Raw genomic sequence first — 12,329 nt, forward strand, 5'->3', positions numbered from 1 at the left:
AATCAGACAGGCTGACAGACAGACATAAAGATAGGCAGATATATAGATAGGCATACATAGAAAGATTGACACAGATTGATAGATATATAAACTGACAAACAGAGAGTCAGATTCTTTGACAGACAGACAGAAAGACAGACATGCAGATAGATAGATATTAATGCATCAAAATAATTTTAATTGACAAAACATTACTGAATCAAATCAAATTTTAATTCACAAAACATGACTCAAGATCTGAATCAAACACATCTTAAAATAAATATCACTGAAAGACTTGCACTTTGTCAGGTGTATACATAATGTATTGTCAGGTGTATCCACAATGTATATTGTCAGGTGTATGTATAATGTATATTGTTAGGTGTTTGAATAATGTATATATTGATATGTTGAATGAAATAGTGGCTGATGATTGCGACCACAAACAAATACAAAAGTCCATCCTGAATCACTAGCACATGCCTCAAAAAATTCCATTTTATCTTCAGCTATCCTTTGAAGATACCAATCCAATTTTGTTCACAGGCAAGTTCACACAGGTATGCAGATCTGTAAAATAGTTGTTCCATCTTATATGCAATCACTTCTTTGTACCAAATGTGTGTGTGTGTGTGTGTGTGTGTGTATGTGTGCATGCATGGGTGTTTGTGTGAATTAAAATGATTGAAATGAACGGTCTGTCCCAATATGCCAAATATACTCTGCTGATTCTCCTTAACATTCATAGTCAAAAGAAATAAAATAAAAAGCTTTACAATTATTTGGACTCTTCAAACAAATGCCTGCATCCCTAAATTTACCACCTTCCTGTATAGTTGTCTACATTTTCACCATTTTTTAAATGACTATGTACCGTATGTACTCGCTTTTAAGTTGAATCCAATTGCAAACCACACAAACCCAGATCTGCCATCGCATGATGTGCACTTTGATAGGAGTAATCAGTTGAACAAACAACACAAAAACTGATCTGCAGGTGCATTATGCAATGGCAGATCAGGATCTTTGTTGTTTGTAGATTGACATGATTTATAAGCAAGTACATATGGTGACACTCAAGTTTAGGTTAAAAACTGAACAAACAGCTATTGCTTCCGAAATGACTTGACTTGTTAATACCCATATTGCTAGTTTATTATCTCCATCACAAGGGATACCAATTTAACATGTTAACTACAATCAGTCAATCAATCACTGCTTATTAAGAACCATACTGAACAGCTGCCCACTGTATGTCAAGCCATGTGCAAAACACTGCACAATTACATATGTATTGGTCAGTTGTCAAAGCTTTTGAGGAATGGAGCTCGGACACTTAGGTACTTTTTATTATAAAACATTACATATACACATCCATATTATCTCAATGTGACCAAGTTCAATACATTTTCATAATACTTCATATTTCTGTTGAAAAACATATTCAAATGTTGACAAGGTAAATGATGGATCTGACAGAAGTTAATATGCTTATGAATTTGTGGACTTTGCAATTTGATCCATTAAAAACCTAAAATTCTCTACATTTGACATGGTTGCATACTTTCCAGAAGGTATAGGAGCATGCACTCATTCCAAAGACCATGTTATACTGTTTAAATATGATGTCATAAACTGGAACATCCTTAGCCTTTACCTTTACATGATAGAAAAAAAGAGATATTCAGGCTCCGCTGTTAAGAGATGAGGATGTTCTGATTGATAAAAAAGGCTAACACAATTACATCCCTTGAAATCACTGTCTGCCATTTTTTGTGTAAATTCCTCCATAAAAAATGTAAAGTTGAAAGCAATTCCATAATTTTATGGTTTCAAGCAAACTGTTTCTTGAAGAAATACCATAATTTTGTGTAAGTACATACCCACATTTCTATGGCAATAAAGCTCTTGTCATGCAATAAGAACTAATTACTATTCCTGTGATAAACAATCCCATAGCTGACTAACACAAGAGATGATAGAATACCCTTTCAAAGGGAGGTAACTCTAACTGGCTCGGAAAAGATGGCATCTTGGAAATTACTGGCACATATGCTGCACAAGTGTTGTGTTCAACAATCAAACCCACCATCAACAAAAGTATCTATTAACAATCATTTTCCTATACATCTATAAATCTGTAAAACATGAGACTTTGAGACCTGCAGTTACACGTTACTGAAATTTTTCCTAATCCTGCAATACCGTAAACTATGTGTCATAGATTGATGATACAAAATTCTTAATACTAAATGACATCTATATCATACAAACTCTATCAACAAAGAAAACCTTTCATAATATCTGCTATTTAAAATTGTGCTTTTGGTTATGTAACATAATTTTCTCACAAAAACAGTTTATATGAACAACTTTTGACTTTACTAATTGTAACCAAAAATGGTAAAACACATTCATGTTAAAAAAAGTCCCACTCTTCAGGCTATTTTTACATTCTGTAAAGTCGAAATAAAAATGTGCAAACAACAAGTGTATGGTGTAATCAATATACATGCATCTAGACAATGGTTCTCAGCAGGTATTCATTTGCACATCTGGGCCACTATCGTTAGTGATACTGAGTGATTAAATTCACAGAAAAGAAGATTTGATTATCAATCTCATCCCCTAAATTTACAGAAAGAAGAGCCGGGTCATATACTAATTTGATGTTGATTATAGCGTTTGATGGATGTCAATTATATATCTGCATTTTGTTATCATAACTGTCAGATATTGTTGGTTTATACCATTTTTACTTTGGCTTCAGTGAAGAAATGATGACTCCGAAAAGGTTTTATCATAAAATCATGGCTATTTCAAGGAGGATATTGACTGCCTCCCTTTATCAGCAAAGGGATGTAACTCTACAAGGAAACTGATTATGAATAATACAAACTCGCTCATTTTTATGCAGTTTTCACAACATATATAACTATATAAAAATGCATTAATGCAATAATATACCTAATGCTGATTGTCATACATACATTAATAAAAAAATTACTGAGAGTGTGACTGGTGATATGAAAGCAGTAAACTGAAAGCATTTACGCCTAATCGATTATGACAGAACTTCTTGAACATTAAACAAATACTGCATATTTAATAGCTACAGTGTGCAAAAAGAGACATATATTTCAATTCTGATACCTTTTTACAATCAATATCATCACATACATTAAGATAAAGTAAAACAGGAAGGACAAGACCATCACAATTAACATATTGCTATAAAACATGTCACCTTGACCCCACAGGTCAAAAGATTAAGCATGAATCTCAAAAAATTAATTAAAGTAATGCCTACTTCTGATGACTGCAACCCTGACCCTAAAGAAGCCAGCAAGCATCTGATACAATGAATTATCAAAGCTTCATGATTACTTATCCCAAACATGAATGAAAATCCATCCAGGGGTTTAGAATGACATTCAAGAAGAAAAACATCAGCTAGAGCCTGAACACAAATTTTCTAGGTCTATGACCTTGGTTCCAAAGTCATGGGGTGACTGAATGTGTTATAAAATCAACTGTCTTGGCTTTAAAATGATTCATGCCATGAATGTATCATGAGAAATTATATTAAGTGATCAAGGAAATATAAGCATGAAAATTTAACCTAAACCTAAACTGAGGTGCTAGCTCAGCTTCTCCCGACACTAAGTGCTGTGTCTTGATTCCCACTAAAGTGGGGTAAAAAACAGAAAAGTTTTCTCAGAATAATTTCAATTTGAATTATGACAAATCTGATGAATTATTTCAATTTAATATGTGCTGGATAAAAAGAGTAAAAAAATCTGTAACCAGGAGTTATCATATTTAAAATGTATGTATTTTGTATCTTGTAAACTGAATTATAAATCAGATTTGATCTGCATTTAAAAAAAATATGGTGGAAAAATATGGTGGAAAGATATGGTGGAAAATGTGGAAAAATATGGTGGAAAAATAATATGAGGATGCAAACTCACACATCCAAATTTGATTACATGTGGAGACAGTATCTTGTACTTGTTGGGTAATGAAAACTAATTTTAATGATATCTTACAATGGATAACATGCAAGTGTAGTCACACAAATAAATTTGAATTACAAAAAAATAAATACTGTATCATCTTTGGAATTAGGACAATATTTTATATGCATAACAGTATAATTTATAAATGTAGATTTAACTGAGACAGGCCATTTTTCTGTCCTAGTTCAATAAGCTTGATTGATCGTAATGTGGAAAAACATTGCACTTACAGAAACTGTAAGTGGCAAAAGTTTAAAAAAGTTTTTTGTACAATATGTAGCAGTTTTACAGTGGTCAATTTTCTCTGAAATTGAGGCCTTTGAATTTCCCAGTGTCTGCTTTCTGAATTTTCACATCATCAAGCAAAATTTCTAATGTTGATTACCTGCTCGAAAAAAATCTGATACATATCGTTTGGGATGCTTTGGTACTGATTTCTGCAAATGATTATGCCTATATATGCATGCACTGATATTTTTGTTGTTGTGTGCTTAATGCTATTTTTCAGCACATGATAGGTTACACATGGTGGCAGTAAAACTGGTGGAGCAAGAACCCAGGAAACCCCTGGGAAGAACCAATGACCCACAGGAAGCTACTGGTGAGTTTTCTTATATATCCAAATAAGCCTAGTCCGAGACTCAAATCCATGCAAACAGAAATGATATGGCAGTGATTGGTAAAGGTGAGTGCTTCAAACCACTTGGCCCTCCAGAGATTTATTTTGTTGAAATGCCAATATATTTTACATATATTAGTATGATGTCTTTAAACATCTTTCAAAAAGCAAATGTAAACTACATTTTTTGCTTCTCATGGGTTGGTGGTTCTTTCCCGGGTTTTCCAGGGTTCTTCCTCCACCAGTTATATTGCCTGCCAAGTATAGCCTATCTTGTGCTGAAAAATGGCATTCAACCCTACAACAACAACAACTTTCTTTCCTTAGGTTTCTTTTTTCATCTAAGTATGACATAAAATAACTGTCAGGAAGTACCTACAGTTTTGTCTCACTGAAAGCCAGTTAAAATAGTTTCAATATTTAATACATTACATGCTTGTATATCCCATCTATCTTTATCTCAATTAAGCTTTAAATAAAGAAATTATGAAATTTTGTGTACTACTTTTTCAACTCAAATGAAAGAAATCTTGAAAATCTGAGGCAATTCAAAAGCAGTACATGTATGTTTTAAAGATATTTCCATGCAAATTTATTATCAGAATAAATTGTATACACTCTAGTCCAGCTTGCAAGACCCGCACTAAAATAGTATTGTTCACATTTAGATGAAGTCACATCCATTCTTAACAGATTTCTAGCAATTTCATTGATTTTGCTCACAATACCAAAATATCAAAATAAGCAGGTAATATTTATTCCATAGAAGCTGAATGAATATTTGGAATGCATGTTTTATTTTTCAACCAATCAGATTTCTCTGATTACTCATATCATTTGCAGGGCAGTAGAGAGTGATCACGGGCACTGGGGTAAGAAACACCCGGGCTTTTCCTAGTTCTTGTTCAAACAAAATTTTTCTTTTATAAAATTAACAAGTGTTGTTCAGCCCGGGCACTGGGAATATATCCCAGGTTGAATCCCCCCTCTTGTCGGCCCTGATCATTTGTGCCTTTGTGAACTTAACGAACTCATTATTGCCATTCTTAACAGTGATGAAACTGAAATTTCCTATAGATGTGAAATCAAACCCAGATGTCTTATTGAATGATTCGAGTGTATTGTCACAAATGGGAAAACTATTAATAATAATAACAATAATAATATACTGGTACACAAATTTCGAAAAGAAGAAGACCAGGTTTATGAGGATTCATCCTCAGTGCAGATCTTTGCATGAGCTAATGCAATACAAAATGTGCATGGCATATTTACAATATAACACACAATAATGATGTGCATGGTATAATTACTATAAAACACACAATATGATGTGCATGGTATATTTACAATATAACACACAATATGATGTGCATGGTATATTTAAAGCCCTGTTCACAAAAATTAGGAATCACCTGCAAGTATGTATACATTTTGTCATTTCAGACATTATGACAAAACAGCCATGGTACCAACTGTAATTTTATCGATATAATTTCTTTCTTGAAAAAAGAAACTGAAAAACCAACAGTGATTTGTTTTTATAAAAAAGATTATTTATAGCATGACATGTTACAAAAAATAAGAAAACAAGACCTTTGGTGGATGGGATTCTAACCTAGAACCTCAAACATATTGTCGACTCACTTTATAATATAGCCACATTTGTGCAGAGGTGCCATAAAACATCACCACACACTACTCTTGCCACAGAGTTAAACTCGACATATGGTGGAAATTTCATAAGCATTATAATGCCAAAGTTCTTAATTTGTTTAAAAAGTTACTTTTTCATGTATAGACATCAAAGTACCTCCATAACATTATATAAGATTAAAAAATATTTTATGACATGATCATTCAGAGCAAAAGCTGTAGAGGTATTCACTTGCAATCTATGCAAAAATATTATTTTAAATTCAGAAAAATCCTACAACAGAAAAAACAACTTTACCAAATGATTTATTTCAGCCTTAATTTGAGTTGAAAATAAAGTTCCAGTCTCAAAATTTTTGGAAGTTTTAAAGAAATTCCGAGACAAATATCCTTTATAAATTAAGAAGTTTTACTGACTGCCAATAAAACTTATAGCAACAGGAGATAATCCATAAACAATAACAGATAATCCAAATTTCAGTTCTCATCAATGGACCATAAAACAAATTGTTTAACTTCATGTTTAGAAATGACAAGTAGACATCATTAGAAGTCTTTTGGTAAAAATTGATGTCATAATGATCATCTATTCAGGTGAAGTAATGACAACACGATTTTTAAGACAGTTCTTGTGGTTGCCATATTGGATGTACGACTGGCACTATTTTTAGTTAGGACAAGTCTATTGGCAAAAACCCCAAGTTGATATGGCCATCCACTTGAAGAGGAATAGAAATAACAATATCTTCAAATTATGAGTTTCCATTTAGGAGTAGAAACACTAACAGGATTTTAAAGATGGCTGCTTTGGTGGCCATATTGGATGTCTGATCAGCACCAGTTTCATTTATGAACAACTGGACATCATGAGATGCCTTCTGGTGTGAAAACAAGCTTATTAACATATATATTTGATGTTACACCAGCACCATTTTATTTAGGACCATGTAGACATCGTAAGCAGTGTGGAAACCCAATGTTGATATGAGAATCCATTCAGGAGTAGCAATAACAAGATTTTCGAGATGGCCACGATGACATTAGCTCTTCGCTATTTCATTTAGGATCAACTAGACATTACAAGAAGTCCTTTAGTGAAACATCCATGTTGATATGACTTTCCATTCATTAAAAGTAGTTATAATATGATTTTCAAGATGGCTGCTATTAAGGTCATATTGGCACCATTTTCATGTAGACCAATAAGACAACATTAGAAGTCTTTCAGTGAAAACCCCATGTTGATACAACTATCCAATCTGGAGGAGTAACGATAACAAACTGGTCACTGTGGCAGCCTTACTGGATGTCCAAGCAGCACATTTAGGCCCATCAATAGCATGGGAGGAATATGTACTAAGCTTCAAGGCAATCCTGCAAGAAGTTTAACAGGAGTAGTGAAAACAATCTGGTGCTAATGGACGAGTGGATGACAGACAGACATCCTCTTCTGGTCTATCATGGGAACATCTCTGTTCATTAACTTTATGACATAAAAAGCACTGCATAATTTAAAAAAAACTTAAACATGATGTACAACAAGAAGACAAAGACAAAAGAAAACCATCAAATCTTGATCTTCTTTTTATTAAATAATCACAAAAAATCTCAATAAAAATGCAGATCCAAATAGGAAAAATGCCATTGGTCATGCGACATGATTACAAATGATGAATACTATTAATTAATTTTTTTTTGGGGGTACCATTTTTTTGTAGAATAACCGAATACAAACCCTAACTAGAGAAAATAAGCTAAATATAAAGGCTACCCCAAATCACTGAAACATGAAATATAGATCACAGTGACCTGCAGTTCTCCTCATGATGCAATCACATAATAAGTGCGAGACTACATATGCAGTAGTGCCTGAGCTAAATGCAAAGGTTATGAAAATGAGCTAAATGCACAAGTGAATAAATATCGATAATAAAATATTGGTTACAGTGACCTCATTTTTACTGAACCATACAGCATTCCACATGAAACATCTAAATACCAGCTTATATAACTCTATCAGCAATAGTGTTTGAAGCAAAAGTACATTCAAGGGACTAACACTCTAGCAGTCAAAATGAATTTCGAGGAATTGATAACACAATTTCTTCCTATTAATTGCTGAGTGTTGAAACCATCTCTGATATTCTTCAAATTAACCGCTGCTGTAATGGACAGACTGGCATCATTTTCTTTTAGCCCAAGTCCTCTGATGGAAATCTTTTCAGTTTTAGCAGAATAATGATAACAAGATGTCAAGATGGTTGCTATTGTGGCCATATTTTATATCAGCCATATTAGAATTCAGATGGCAGCATTTTATTTATGACTAATTAAACAGCAGAAGAAGACCCACATGCTGATCTGATTCATTCAGGAGAAGTATTGATAAAAAGATTTTCAAGATGGTCACTGTGGCATCCATACTGAATGTCTATGTTTTCATTTAAGATCAGCTAGATTTCACAAGAAGTCTTCTGGTGAAAACCCCATGCAATATTGCTTGTCATTCAGAAAGGTTAATCGTAAAATTTTCAAATTGGCCATTGTGGCAGCCACACTGGACATCAGATTGGTACTGTTTTCATTCAGGACTAACTAGGCATCATACGAAATCTTTCAGTAAAAATCCCATGCTGATATTACTATCTGTTCTGGAGAAGTTATGATAACTACATTATCAAGATTGTCACTGTAGAGGCCGTATTAAGGTATCAGAATGGCACCTCTTTCATTCAGGACCAAAGAAACATTGTATGGTATAGTTGAATAAGTCTTAGAATCCAAGATATTGAGGTCATAACAAATGAAAGGCTGCAAACACAAAAGGTACTTAAGTAAACAAAATTAGGTCACTGTGACATGGTTTTGGTATGGATGATTCACATTTGCAGAGTCCAAGATAATGCAGGTATAATGAATGAATCACTGAAAATTTGAGTCATTCAAGCATAGAAACTAGTTTACAGTGATCTGTTTTTTATATGACCAAGTTACTGAGATGAATCAATATACCAATTTTCATGAGTGTTGGTTAAATAGGTTAGAATATGTTGAGGGTTAATGCATGAATGAACAAAGACATAAATGGATGAGTGAACACACAAACAGGAAAAATGCCATATCCCCTCCTCTGTTGGGGAGTGGAAAAACACAGAAAAAGTGCTTTTAATGCATGTACAATCAGAACAAAGCATTCTCAATCAATAACACTCACATTTTTGATTGATTCAGTTACAAATCCACAAAGAAACTGAGGATTTCACTCTATGCAAAAATCTGCAAGACATTATACTACTACAATACTTATTTTCTTTGAAAGATCCAGACAATATATAGCACATTGTGGATGCTAGACAATATATAGCACAGTGTGGATGCTAGACAATATATAGCACAATGTGGATGCTAGACAATATATAGCACATTGTGAATGCTAGACAATATATAGCACAGTGTGGATGCTAGACAATATATAGCACATTGTGGATGCTAGATAATATATAGCACATTGTGGATGCTAGACAATATATAGCACATTGTGGATGCTAGACAATATAAAGCACATAAAACGGGTTCCAAATAATGCCATGATTTGCCTTTTTCACACTCAAATGAACCAATGTGGATGCCAGACAATATATAGTACATAAAACATAGCTTTCAAACAATGCTACAATCTGCCTTTATCACACCCGAAAGCTTTAACATTAAGATAATGCCACCTTTAGTGATGTCTAGTATTATCTCTTGAAAATACTAGATGGAAATTAATCTAATGTAATTTCCAAGCACTGAAAAAGTCTTTGCCAGATAGCCCTGCAAACTGCAATAATTACCATGCACTGAAAAGCCTTTGTCTAATAGCCCTGAACAGGGTGATAATTACCATGCTCTGAAAAAAGACATTGTCTGCTAGCCCTGCACAGTGTGATAATTACCATGCACTGGATAAAAAAACTTGCCTTCTAGCCCTGGAACAGTCAATAATTTTCACTCAAAACAATATTAATTTAATTGATACCACACATTATTATATACTTTGTACTGGCATGCAACAAAACAAGGGTGGAAAGTTTTTGATATTTCTGTCTTTTTAGCTTGGATTTCATCCAAAGAACTTGATTCTGAACTGAAACTGCAGTCTGAACTTCAGCAATGTGATTGGGTTAATATTTAAACTTCAGCAATGTGATTGGGTTAACATTTAAACTTCAGCAATGTGATTGGGTTAACATTTAAGTCTGACCAATCAAGTGTCTCCTGTACAGACTTGGACTGGAAGATGAAGTGATGAAACGAAGACCTGAAGACAATTAACCGTGCAAGAATGTGGACAAAGATATGAATGGTTTTTGATTGTTCCTATGCCTCGTGGCTGCATCTTTTTTCTTCCCTCAATGGAATAGTCAAATACAAAACTGGTTTAGTCAGTCTGAAAAAGAAAGAAAAATATTGATGACAAACATGACCACAATGGTTGCAGATAAATTCAGTTACAAACTGGAGAAATATACAAAATATATGCATTCTTAAAACTAAAAGTGTGTGCATCATGTTGCTTAATTTGGTTATGATCGTATTTACCCATAAAACCTCACTACAGTGTAGAACCAGATACTCTGTTACAAAATGCACAAACGTATCGGAGTCTATGGTGTTTGCTTTAAATCACAGAACACATTATGGCAGACCAAGGTGCATGCAGTACAGTTCAACTACTCTAATATGGTTTTGTGAGATCTATGCATGGTGGAAATCTCACAGAGCCACATGAGAGATCTGGCTGAATGAGATTAAAATGCAGGTTATTCTACCATAACCTCCTTGTACAGTAGAGATGTCACTGAGTCACATAAGCGATTTGGCTGAATGAGACTAGAATGCATGTCAGTTTACCAGTCCCTTGTATGGTGGAGATCTCACAAATGTGAAAGATCTGGCTGAATGAGGCTAAACAGCGTGTTATTCTACCAGACCCTAATATGTCTGGGAATCTCAGATCAATGGGAGAAATTTGGTTGAATGTGTGAATTCTACCAGACTCTCATATGCTGGAAATCTCACAGTAAAATGACAGATCTAGTGGACTAAAACTGAGATGCATTCTATTCTTCCAGAACATTGAATGGTGGAGATCTCACAGAATCACATGAGAAATTTGACTGAATTAGACCAGAATGCATATTATTCTACCAGACCCTCATATGGTGGAAATCTGACAGAGCCATGGGAGAACTCTGGCTGAACAAGACAAGAATGCATGTTATTCTACCAGACCCTCATATGACGAAGATCATGAGCTCTGACTGAACAAGACCAAAACACATGTTCTTCAACCAAAACCTTGTGTCGTGGAGAGCCATGTGACAGAACTCACTGAATGAAACTAAGGCTTAGGGATTAACAAATTATGTACTCAACACTTATGATGACAACATTAGTATTTTCTCCAGAACGCAAGATTCTATGAATCCCCCATAAAAATTTAAAAATAAGCACATGAAGATTGCAGTTCAATTGGTGTGAGGATAACAAGATCTGTAACATTCAAGAATATAACAACACTCAATATAATCCTGTAATAGCTTGACTTTTAGATCAGTCACCATAATCATGCACTAACAAAGTGACTTTTTCACTTGCATTTCCTCTCTAGTGATTAAAGTATTATACCAACTGCACTTGGCATGGCTATACAAAGTGGATTTAAAGTTTCCAACATTTTACCAACTGCACCTGACAAGGATGTACATAATGGATATACAATTTTCAACATTTTACCAGCTGCACCTGGCAAGGATGTACACAATGGATATCCACTTTTTAGCATTTTACAATCTGCACCTGGCAAGGATGTGCACAATGGATATACAGTTTTCAACATTTTACCAACTGCACCTGGCAAGGATGTACACAACAGATATACAGTTTTCAACATTTTACCAACTGCACCTGGCAAGGATGTACACAATGGATATACAGTTTTCAACATTTTAATAACTGCATTTGACAAGTCTGTACAAAGTGGATATTGTTGTTGTTGTAGGGTT

The 12,329-nt window shown here is 34.0% G+C and overlaps 1 protein-coding gene across 2 annotated transcripts in view; it reads right to left on the reverse strand.

Annotated features, from left to right (window-relative positions):
- Window positions 1–191: 191 nt before the first annotated feature.
- The window catches only part of LOC149782210 (tripartite motif-containing protein 2-like), a 199,829-nt gene continuing 187,691 nt past the window's right edge, over window positions 192–12,329 (reverse strand). For both annotated transcript variants that reach the window (XM_089933604.1, XM_089933605.1), the window contains one exon: window positions 192–10,711. The gene's annotated coding sequence lies outside the window, so the exon portion shown is untranslated. The remainder of the gene's footprint in view (window positions 10,712–12,329) is intronic.

Source organism: Sinohyriopsis cumingii, chromosome 15 (assembly GCF_028554795.1).
Source record: "Sinohyriopsis cumingii isolate HCF-2022 chromosome 15, ASM2855479v2, whole genome shotgun sequence".
Classification (NCBI taxonomy): Eukaryota; Metazoa; Mollusca; class Bivalvia; order Unionida; family Unionidae; genus Sinohyriopsis; species Sinohyriopsis cumingii.